Raw genomic sequence first — 12,393 nt, 5'->3', positions numbered from 1 at the left:
GGTCTTATTGCCATAAAATCTTCCTATGTGTATATTACTTGAAGAATGCAAAAATATTATAACATCTCTTAAATAATAATCTAAAATCAACCATTTGTTTGTATTTGTCTTATGTAATATCCAGCGGGTGTGATAAATATTCCCTATATGAGAAAAATATAGTAAATATTTGTCTATAAATAATGTTAGACTCCATGCATATACGACCTAATGTTGCATAAGTTTTAACTCTGTATTCACTTAATAATCTGTCTGCTTTTTTACTCTATTTAGTGATCCTATTTAATAGGTAGCAATTAATTTTTGTAACCTTTTTAAGGGCATATTTTGGGATATGAAAATCAACTTATAGGCTTTAACACTATCTACAAAATAAATCATGTTTATATGTGTTGCATATTAATATTAACATGTTAACTCAATTCTCGTATGTCAAGGCTTATGGTTATCTATATTCTTACATTCAAATTGATTAGTAATCATGAGTCTAGGAATTATGCAATATGTGTGACCTTTGAATCATTTAGAATCATGTTCTTAGGTATTATTATATAATATTCAGCATGTTGAAAAAATATAGTAATTTTCTGTGTATTTGATACAAACTCGTAACTATTTCTCTATCACTATGATATTTGGCCACTTAAAATAAATCAATTATTTTCAAGCATGTTAAATAATTGAGTTACTTTTATGCCTTTGCTATCACTGTACCATGACATTTTATCTAAAAGATAAAAATTAATAACTCATCTTTCCCTCCTCCATGCTAGTTTCCTTGGTAAATAAACTTTCTTTCAATCTGAAAATAAATAAAACCTTTACTAAGTTAATCCTTTACTGTAAGTTTGCTATTCTTAAATTCTTGCCACATAAAATAAGATGCTAAATATTTCTCCGCATTCTCATCTTTCCCGTTCAAATATGTCAATAAATAAATTCTGCATTTTGAATAATGTTTTGCCATTTAAAACCAGAATTTACCCTTGTAATATTCTGTGTGTTAATATAATTATATACTTGTTATTTATTCTTTATTATTATTTTTTTGTTTGCACACATACCTAGCATGAGACCTTTACAATTATATGTGTTTGAAAGCATGTTTAATAAGATTTAGAGGTAATGTGAGATTTATGTGCTAAATGCTCGTCCTATTTGTTTGACTTGGTTTCTAGGGGACTATTAGGAGCATACTTTTTTCATTCTGTCTAAAACCTCCTTAAATAGTAGTCCAATACATTAAGCAGGGGCTCTAGGAACCTTTTAGGACGTTATGCATGCGGTGGTGGGGTAGGGGTACTTTAGACCCTATAGAGATGATGACATTGCCTAGAACAGTAAAAGACAAACATCTATTTTGTCGTTCCGTATATAGAAGCCGAGCATTGATCCATAAAGTCTTTTAGAGTCTCCCTTACCTTTTCTCTTTTTATGTGTTGTAATTATATTTATTTGGGGTGGTTTACTATATAAAATAAGATTTTGTATTTGACTATTAATTTGTGTAATATAGGTCACCTCGCTTTTCCTTTATTATTTGCTTAGTATTTGTTTTGTTTTACATTATGTTATCACCTAGTCTCCCATGCTTAAACCATTAATTAAAATAATAAAGTGTTTAATATTATTCATCAACTAGGTGACATGTTTAAATTGAATAACCTATATGAAGTGACCATACTTGCTACTTTTATACAGAAAAATAGTTGATGTTTGAAGTATCAGAATGGTATTATGTCCACTTTAATTACACCACATATCCCTAAGCCTCTTTTCTTAGAATAAAAGAGGGAAAATAAATGAATAAAATAAACCACATCACATGCACAATGCCATAAAGATTTTTGGACTCTGTTCAATACACAACTTACCTCATAGAAGATTTGCACCGATCTAATTGATATTTCCCTGCAGTAGATATTAAATCACGTAATAAAATGGAAACTTTGAGAACCAAAGAGGAGATGCTAGGAAGACTCGACATACCTATTGAACAATGTGACATACAAAGGGGGGAGGGGTGAATTCAATTATTTGTTAGTCTGCTACTTGTTATGGTCAGTCATCTAACTTGCAAGTTAGTAGAATGAAGAAACCCTAAAAATATCTTGCATTAATACAAGATGTTTATACTGGTTTGGGTCACTTTTGTGGAGCCTAGTCCAATCGCCTTAGGTTTTAAAAATCTCCTTTAGAGCATTTGAAGTTACCCTTGAGAAGTACAAAGTTCCTTAACTTGGTCCTGTCTGATATGCAAATCAGAATTCTATCTTAACAATTCATCTGCTAGTAAAATTACACTCAGAATCTTTCCCTCTCTTTTATTTTCAATTGTGTTCACTCACATGATTACAAAAGTTGATGAAAGATAAAACAAGATCATAATATAAGCTCAAGAGAAGTTGCTTACTTTTCATATAAGACGGAGAGAGGTTTAAATAGCTGTGAGAGTGATGCTCTATTCAAACTCCCAGGAAGCTGTAAATCAAGGACCGTGAGATGATCCCTTAATTTAGTTGAATTGATTTGCTGAATTATGTCCATATGAGATGTGTACATGATTAAATCAATTCATTCATTTGTTGGATGATATCCAGAGATATTGTCTAATCATTTCTTGAATTTGGCCTATTTGTTAATCTTTTCATAAGTCGTGGTTGATTGATCTGTTGATATATATTTTTTCTTTTTTAGCCGTTTGTTTTGCGTGATTGAAGATCTCTTTCCTTTTATGGTTGCTTAGTAAATCCTGACTGAATTCTGTTTGGTTTGATATTGGCTGTGTAATGTGTTTTCGTAATAATTTCATGACTTCGTGCTGCCTGTATTATTCTTTGTTAATTCCTGCGATTTATCAATAATCAGAATATAACAAGTTAACAATCTCCCCCTTTTTGATATTGACAGCTATAACTAATGGAAGTGTAAGACAACTTCCCTGTTTGATTGTTCTTAGATGAATAGTCACTTGAGTTCTCCCCCTATCTTTATGATTTCCCTTTCTGTATTTCGATGTATAGATTCTCCCCCTTCTACATAATCCATAAGGACAACGCAACAACAAGTGATATAGAGAAAGAAGAAAAAACTAAACAGGCAAAGAGAATGGGGTCAGAATCCCCAATACAATCCAAAATATAAGGAGAAAGATCTCCACAAAACTAAGTGTCTTAAAAAAAGAAAATGAGGTCATAATATTAATGCTTCACGAGAAAATTGATCAGTGTGTTGACCACGTTTGTTCACAAAGTGGTAAGAGATTTCTCAAAAGTCGTAGAGAAAGATTAATATGAAGTGTTCATCGGGAAACCAGTTGAATGTTAATAGAGTCAGCTCCAGTTTTGATGGAGGTGACTTCTTTCAGAATAATGTCAATAAAATAAGAGGCATCCTTCTTAACTCCTCCCATCTAAAGCTGAAGCTTTCCAATATCGATACTTGAGTCCTTTTGGAGTTGAAACAATTTTCCAAGGGCATCTTGTAAAACCTCCATATGAGATTCAAGACCATTGAGACTTACCTTAATGTGTTCAGCCTCCTTAAGAAGCAATGCTGCAGAGTCAGCAAAGGTTCTAGTAGCCCTGGGTGTATCAGCCCTGGATTGGACAAACAATTTCTTATACCATTTCTCGTTAATCAACACATAATCTATTCTTGAAAAAGTTCGAGTATCATATGTAGAATCAATTAATGTAGGCATGTATTCTGAAGATTCACAAGAGAATCAACAATAATTCTAGCGATAAGAAGTCCATAGGGTAAGCTTGTAGTGAAGTTCGTATCCTCAAAACATTCGACCATGTAACCGCGGACCCATAGAACTCAGTTTATATTGATCTTCTTCAGTAAACAATAAACAACAAATATAACTTTGCTAGAGGTTTTGTTAGGTGAGCCCTTTCTTGGAACCATAGTGGTGGTAAAAATATGGGAGAGATTCAATTATTAGACCCAACAGATAGGGGATAAAAGTGAGAGACGTTAGCCCGAGTTTCAACAAGAAAAACATTAGCATCTTCCAACGAGTTTTCAATCTTATTAGGCCATACATTTCCAGGCATGAATAGTGTATCACCGGTTAATTAAGAGCAAAAACATCTTTAAATCGATAATTTTTTACATTGTTCAATACAAAACTTACCTCATAGAAGATTTGAACTAATGTAATTGATGTCTCCCTGAAGTAGACATTAAGCAAGTTAGTAGAATTAAGAAACAATAAAAGTATCTAGTAGAAAATAAATAACGAAAAGTTTATATTAGTTTGAATCACTGATGTGATGCCTAGTCAAGTCCCCTTAGGTTTGAAGTGTTTCTTTTAGAGCGTTGAAGTGAGCCTTGAAAAGTACAGAGTTCACTTAACTTGGTCCTTTATGATATGCAAATAAGAAGTTCTATTTTGACACTTCCTCTACTTGGAAACCTACACACAGAATGTTTCTCTCTCTTTTCTTTTCAATTATGTTCACTCACGCGATTACAAATATTTATGAAAGATACAATAAGATCGTAATATAAACTCAAGAGAAGTTGCATATTTTTTATCTAAGACAAAGAGAGGTGTAAATAGTCGTGAGAGGTGATGCTCTATTCGAAATCCCAATGGAATTGTAAATCAAGGATCCTTGGATGATTTCTTGATTTAATTGAATTAATTTGCTGCATCATGTCCATATCAGATATGTACATGATTAAATAAATTCCTTCATTTGTTGGATGATATCCTGAGATCTTGTTTGATCTTCCTTGAATTTCGTTGATTTGTTAATCTTTTCCATAAGTCATGGTTAATTGATCTTCTGATATATTGTCCTTCTTTATCTGTTTGTTCTGCGTGATTGAAGATCTCTTGCCTTTTATGGTTGCTTAGTAAATCCAGACTGGATATCGATTTGTTCGATCCTAGGCTTTGTGTTGTATTCTTTAATGTTGTCATGACTTCATGCTACTCATGTTATTCTTTGTTAATTAATGCAATTTGACATTAATTAGAATATAATAAGTTAACAATCTCCCCCTTTTGATATTGACAACTACAATTAATGAAAGAGTAAGACATCTTCCCCGTCCGATTGTTCTTTGATGAATGGTCACTTGAGTGCTCCCCCTATATGAGTGCATCCCTTTTATGTATGCCCATGTACATATTCTCCCCCGTTGACACAATAAAAAAAAAACAAAATAGCAAGCGAGATAGAGAAATAAGGAAAAGCTAAACTGACAAAGAGTATGGGGTTAGGAGCCCCAAATATAGAGTCCAACGGATAAGGAGAAAGATCTCCACAAAACTAAGTGTCTTAAACAAAAATTAACGAGGTCATAGTCTTAATCTTTCACTAGAAAATACGTCAGAGTGTTGACCACGTTCATCAGAAAGTGGAAAGAGATTTCTCAACAATCTTAGAGAATGAGCAATATGAAGTGTTCATAGTGACCGCCAATTGATTGTTATAAAAGTCAGATCCAGTTTTGATGGATCCTTCTTAAGTCCTCCCATCTCAAGTCGAAGCTTTTCAATATCAATATTGGATACTTGTGGAGTTGTAGCACTTTTCCAAGGGTATACTCTAAAACCTGCATATAGGATTGGAGATTATCGAGACTTATCCTAATATGTTCAGCTTCCTTGAGGAGCAATGATGAAAAGTCAGCAGAGATTCTAGTAGTCTGGGGTGTATCAGCCCTAGATTTGACAGACTCCTTCTAATGCCATTTCTCATTAATAAACACATAATCCATGATCGAAAAAGTTCGAGTATCATATGTAGCATCAATAAATGTTGGCCTGTAGTTAGAAAGATCCACAAGAGAATCGACAATAATCCTAGCGATAAGCAGTCCATAGGGTAAGCTTCCAGCGGAATTCGTATCCTCAAAACATTCAACCATGTATTCACGAACCTACAGAACCCAGTTTATATTGATCTTATTCAGCAGACAATAAATAACAAATATATCTCTGTTGGAGATTTTGATAAAAGATCCCTTTCGTGGAACAAGGGTTGTAGCCACAGTATGGGCGAGATTCATTTCTCAAAACCAAGATATAGGGGACCAAAGTTAGAGACGTCAGCTCCAGTGTCAGCAAAAAAAAATTTAGCATGTTCCAACGAAGTTTCAAATTGATCAGACCAAATATTTCTGTGCATGAATAATGTGTCATTGGTAAATATATAACCAAAAACTTCATTAAACAGAGAATCATTGATAATGATATGGTGACATTTACTAGTAGAAGACAAATCAGACATTTCCAAATTACATATAAAGCAATATACAAGAAATGGTTTCAAAAATACAACAGAAAAAATATCATAAATTATATCAAATAGCGAATGTCCACCCATAAGAAAAAGAAACAGTTTGTGCCGATGTTATTGATATCTCGCTACGTAGAGATTAAATCACATAATAACATAGCCACTTTGAGAACTAAAGAGGAGATAATGGATAGAATCGACACTCATAGAAAACATAACAATTCCCTTTTTATAGTCAACTTTACTGTTCTCCCATTTTATAGGCATGCTTGAGTGTTTCCTTAGATCCAATAAATTAACTAAGACTTCATTTCTTTTTTATTATACATGTTGAACTATAATCATCCTTATCTTTAATGTTTTTTGTACTTTTCTTAGTATGCATTGAATGATAAGCAAAAAAATATCGGTATACTATATAATACAAGCTATTAGACAAATATTTAATGTTTTCGAAGCCTTTTTTTAAAAATTTCTTTCTAATAATAAAATGTCAAACTAAGGTGATCGATACTAATGTAATACTACTTATCAGTTACATCCTAATACATTGTGTTTTTTTTTTCATTTTATAGTTTATCTATGCAATATTATAATCTCCAAACATGTGTGACATCACCTCAAACATTCAATTTTAAATTTAATACACCTCATCAAAGCGATCACTATTTCTAGCTAGCTAATGTTTTCAATTCGAGTTTTCTATAATAACGTTACAAGGTTAAAGTAGAAAGAGGTGATATATTCTTTGTATCTGTTAAGAAGGGTTCACTTTACTTAAATCAGGGATCTATTGGAAACAACCTTTACCTTATAGGTATAACGTGCACATACATACTATCAGTTTGTTAGGGATAAGTCGAAGGGAAAAGAATTGGGGCAAGAAAACTTTTCCAACCTATTCTAGATTTGGACAAATTATGAGTCATTAAGGTGTAGGGAAATGTTGTAGAAATCGGGTGTTCATCTATAATTTTATTACATGAGTAGTTAGATAAGATGTTAAGAAACCTGTAAGACTTCAAAAAATTGAATTCGGGCGAGTAGAACTCCTGAAATCGATCTTAGCATAGACGGTATTTGCAAAGTATCATTGGTTAGAGGTGTGTTGTTGAATGGTGGTCTTCGAATTAATTAAATGGCTCACTGTTCGTGCAAGCAACTTTGATGTTGGATCTTGTGTCTCTAGCGGGGCGGCTATATCAGGGTGGGTGTCGTTGTGGCGGATGAGATGCAACTTAAAGTCGTAAATAAACCTAAAACATCTTTATTCTGCAATTTTCGACTTTGAGATCTAAGGAACAACACAATTCGACTTCTTGACAGTTTTTCACCATTCTTGAGGCTTAAAGTAAGCTTTTAACCTCCCGAATCTATTTTTAGATTTGTGAAATCTATTTTCTTGTGTTATTAACAATAGGGGAAGGTTTTGAATTAAAAATTATGGTGGGAAGAACCTTGTTTGGATACGTGAGATCAAGGGTTGACCTAGGGTTGATATTATTGATTTTAATCCAGGTAATTTGATATTGTTTGTTGATCCTTGCGTATATTAGTTACTAGATAAACTACCGTGCTTCACGCGGTGGTAAAATACCTATGTTAACCTACATCTCTTTTGAGTTTAATAAAATAATGTATGACCATTTGAATTGACGTCTCAACAAGTCCTTCAAAATCGTTGATGGTATTAATTTGCATTGTTAAAAGATATTTTTACTTGTTTTGGTTTCGAGCAGTACATTGAAAACATGCTAAGCTTTATGATTTTTAATCTAATATAAAAAGATATATTTATTTATGTTGGGTATGATTAATTTGAATCCATGAAAATAAACATTTTTACAACACTATAATCAACATTATGTTGTGACCTTTATTTGATAGAATATGTTAACCGACTAGACAATTTGCTTAAAATATTTAAATTAATACTTAGACAATGAAAATATTTTACTACACAAATGCTTGTGAGTGGTTGCATACATATAAATGATAAAGACAACTCTAAGGGATGAAACATCTCTAATTTACAATATTTTGCCAATATGTTATATTCTTAGTCTATTTGGTTTAACTGTTTTGAAAAGCAAGATATATTGAATAAGTGCAACCTTATTTGAACTTGCAACATAATCCGGAAAATAAACATTAAACCAAAACTAAATAACTATTAATTAGTTTCATAAAAAGTCCCAACCTACGACATGTGAATTCAACTATTATCCGTACTATTTTAACTCACAAATTAATGATATTCGAACATTATAACTTAAATTATAACAAATACTACAAAAGATCAAACAAACTGAGAAATTCCAACTTCCCTTCATTGTTTCAACGGTGGACAAAGAAGAATAAACATATCATTTTACTTGTCTTAAAATTGTAAAAGGTTTATGCAATGCAAATAGTCAATACCTCACTCGAGGATAGTAAAATTGTCAAACTCCATGTAATGTGGCTATGCCTTCAAAGTTTAAAGGTTTAATTGCACTGCTTCAAATTCCTTGAATATGTCAGATCAAATGCAAACCATTATTTCCTTGCCCTTCATTTCTTTTGGCTTGTTATCCTGCTTTGTTGTCTCAAATTACAGTAGACCGCAACGATCCCATGTTTTTCCAAGTCCCTTACTATGGCCTGCAAAATCATTTCCCAACCAAACAATCTTCCTTCACAATTCAATGAGGCATCAACAGTCAAAATTTAGACAGATCAAAAACTATGCAAGAGTAGCAAACATGGAAACTCCAAATATCCTTCTTTCACTACATATGGATGTTCATTGACCTTTTTAATGATCCTTATTAAGTTTACCCATGATGGTTATATGATATACATTCTCGAATACTTGTTCTAGAAGTTGATATTTCCTCTCGCTGAAGTTGATTATTATCAACATATTATATACTAAAAATGAAAATTGCTTAAATTAAATCAGACCTAAAGAAAATTATGCTATCAATTTGTGTAATAAACTCTAGTTTGTTCTTGGATTTCAAAACACCATTGTAATGTTGTGGAATAGTTGTGAGTTGCTAGGATACATTTTAAATTGAAAGTAGAGGATAGGAAAATATAAATTACTTTGTAGATGAGTCATATATATATGTAAAAGTTTATAAAAACCTGCATACATTTTCATTGCAACAATAATTATTTGGAGACAGAGTCACTGCAATCCCAAATTCACGAAAAAATGATTTCTACTTATTAAAATTAAAAACTACTCAATTGTTGAAGAGTGAAGATCCCTGCTACCCAAAATAACAGTTGTAAATAAAAATAGATGAGGCAGTAGGTTTTTGATCAAGTAAAAGAATAAAACTTAGATGTTTATCGTACATTCATTTTTCTTTTTTGGAAACATATGAGACTTTTACATATAAGTAAAGGAAAAAGTTTGTGTAAATTTACATAGATAAAGAACATTGTGGAAATTTACCTAAAGAATCAGCATAAAATTCCTGTGCTTCGTGCGTGACTTTAATAATATTAAAAATATACCGGTCAATAAAACGATAACACTATATTATCTAATATACATAAAAGATTAATAATATAAGGGAAAATGAATATTATTACATCTTATCATTTAACCTTAATAACATAAGCATAAAATAATTATTGTAAAATACATACCAAGATCTCTAACATAAGAAATGGGGTCACTGAGCCACTCAACATGAGAAGAGTACACAAATATTTAATTGTTAAGAAGAAGAAGAAAAAGAGATTCAAAATTTTCGTTGTTTTAAAATAAGAGGATCTTCTCTATTTATTGAAAACAAAATGGTAGTTTGAACAAATATTTATTGTGCCATATCGGAAAGGTTACGACTATTTGGAAAAGTTGGACCCTTTAGAAAGGTCACAACCTTTCATAAATGTCAAAACTTTTTGTAAAAGTCAAAACTCTTCATTAAAGTCGTAACTTTTCATAAAAGTCAAAATTTTTCATAAAAGTTACAACTCTTCATTAAAGTTGCAACTATTTATACAAGTCACAAATTTTCATAAAAGTCACATCATTTCAAGAAAGAGGATGACTATTTTTGGGTAAGTCTTCATAAAAGTCATACCTCTTCATAAAAGTCACAATGTATCATAAAAGACAAATCTATTCAAGAAAGGGGATGACTATTTTTAGAAATAAAAAAATTTAAAAGGAAATTGTAGCTTATAGTGGCGCCACGTAGGCAAATCTAGTATTCTCTTTATATAAATATATGATTTGTAGACATATAACAACATGAAAAAATACAAAAAAAAAGGAAGAATCAAGCCCCTTAGGGGATTCATACTTGGATTCGAGGTAGGTGACAATTGTGATTCTATGGTTATGTGATGTTTGTATATTCATGCATCATTATGATGCTTGTATGTATATGAACATTTTATTATTGATCACACTTGTTGTCAATGAGAAAGATGAATCACTATATGCCTGAATCACTATTTGATTGGATAACTTGAGAGTGTACTTGCATTTGTGATTATGGTGTGATAAAGGATCAGATTGTCACGTTCCAACATAACTAACTAGGAACGGGTTGCCATGTTCCGACATAAAGTTGGAATCAAATTGCCACGTTCTGGCCTAACTATCTGGAATCACATTATCACATAACAACATAAGAATGGCATTGGGTACCCATTCTAGTATGCTAATTATTTTGGTTTGGGTTTGAGGAGTCCTCAAATTGGACTCATCTAGGTCCTTATATAATGGAAATGGTGTCCTCAATTGTGTATTTTTATCTCAATATATGATAAAAACTTCTAAATTTCAGGTATTTTGTGATATGGTAGGAGCATGAACACTTAAATGCAAAACGGATGAGATGAGCTAAATATTCAAAGTACGCATTGACAAGAATACTTGGTGATACGCCATATAGAAAAGTTCCATTTTCTTTTACAACAAGAGAGTCATGAAGGAAGCGGATCAAAAGGGGATGAAAAAAGTAGGAGGTACTTCATCGAATAATTACAAGAAGTAGAGTTATTTCGCCAAACGATACCACATGCATGGATATAAAGGCAAGACACAAACGGCGACGAACCAGAGAAAGGAAGAGTCGCCAAATCGGTTGATGATTCACGACTAAAGATAACGAATGGATCCACCAGTACTGAATCTGAAGTCTATAAACAGTTACCTCTTTCAATGTTTAGAAGAAGAGACTAAAAATATAAACATAATATTTTATTTTAGAAACTTTGTTCTTAATTTTTCTCTCAAGTTTGGAGAGGTTTTTACGAAACTTGAAGAAAGAAATTCTTCTTCCAATCTTGGAAGTGGTTCTTCTCCATTTACTTTTCATTGCTATTTCTATGGTTTAATCTATTTTACCAACTTGATTCATTTATCATTTAAGTATATTTTACTATTGCTTGATGTGTGGCTAAAACCCCCCATTTTTATAGTGTGATTTAACATTATGTGTTGATATTACTATTGGGTCTTGCTTGGTGATAGGATTATATGCATTTTAATTATGATTTCACCTGCATGTTGGTTTAATTTAATCGGTTTGTAGTTGCAAATACAAAACCACCCATGTATTTTCGCCTACCTTGAGAAGGAGGTCGCGAAACCACGACCAGTAGACTGATGGCCTAAGGAGTGGGTCCACATGAGGTTCAGCCCGAGCGGCTGAGCCCTAGTCCCATAACCAAGAAACATCTATAGCATGGTTAGGGTATGGTAAAAGCTTAGGCTGGTTAGTTTAGACAAGTGGTGCCCGAGAGGAACCCATTTTATATGGAGTAAGTTGCCCGAGAGTGAAGTTACTTTAGCCTAAATCTTAGCCTAGTCACCATTGTCATGCGAATTTTGCATATCAAAATCATGTACCCATTATTTTTTGTCAACATAGATTGTGGTCACATCCTAAGAACTTTCTCCAACACTTGTTTTGGCTTTTATTTTTTGTAGCTATCACTATTTAGAACTAAATTCTAAGTAACTACTTTCACTACCACTCTCATGGGATACGACTGTTACACAATTGACATTTTTTCCAGCTTATCATTTTTACTGTTTGTACTTATTTCAGTTTAGTCCTTTCTATTTTCTAGGTAGGGTTGATCAACTTTAGTTGCTCAACTTTTGGAAGTTAGT

This window comes from Solanum lycopersicum, chromosome 1, assembly GCF_036512215.1.
Source record: "Solanum lycopersicum chromosome 1, SLM_r2.1".
NCBI lineage: Eukaryota > Viridiplantae > Streptophyta > Magnoliopsida > Solanales > Solanaceae > Solanum > Solanum lycopersicum.
This window is presented reverse-complemented; position numbering follows the sequence as displayed.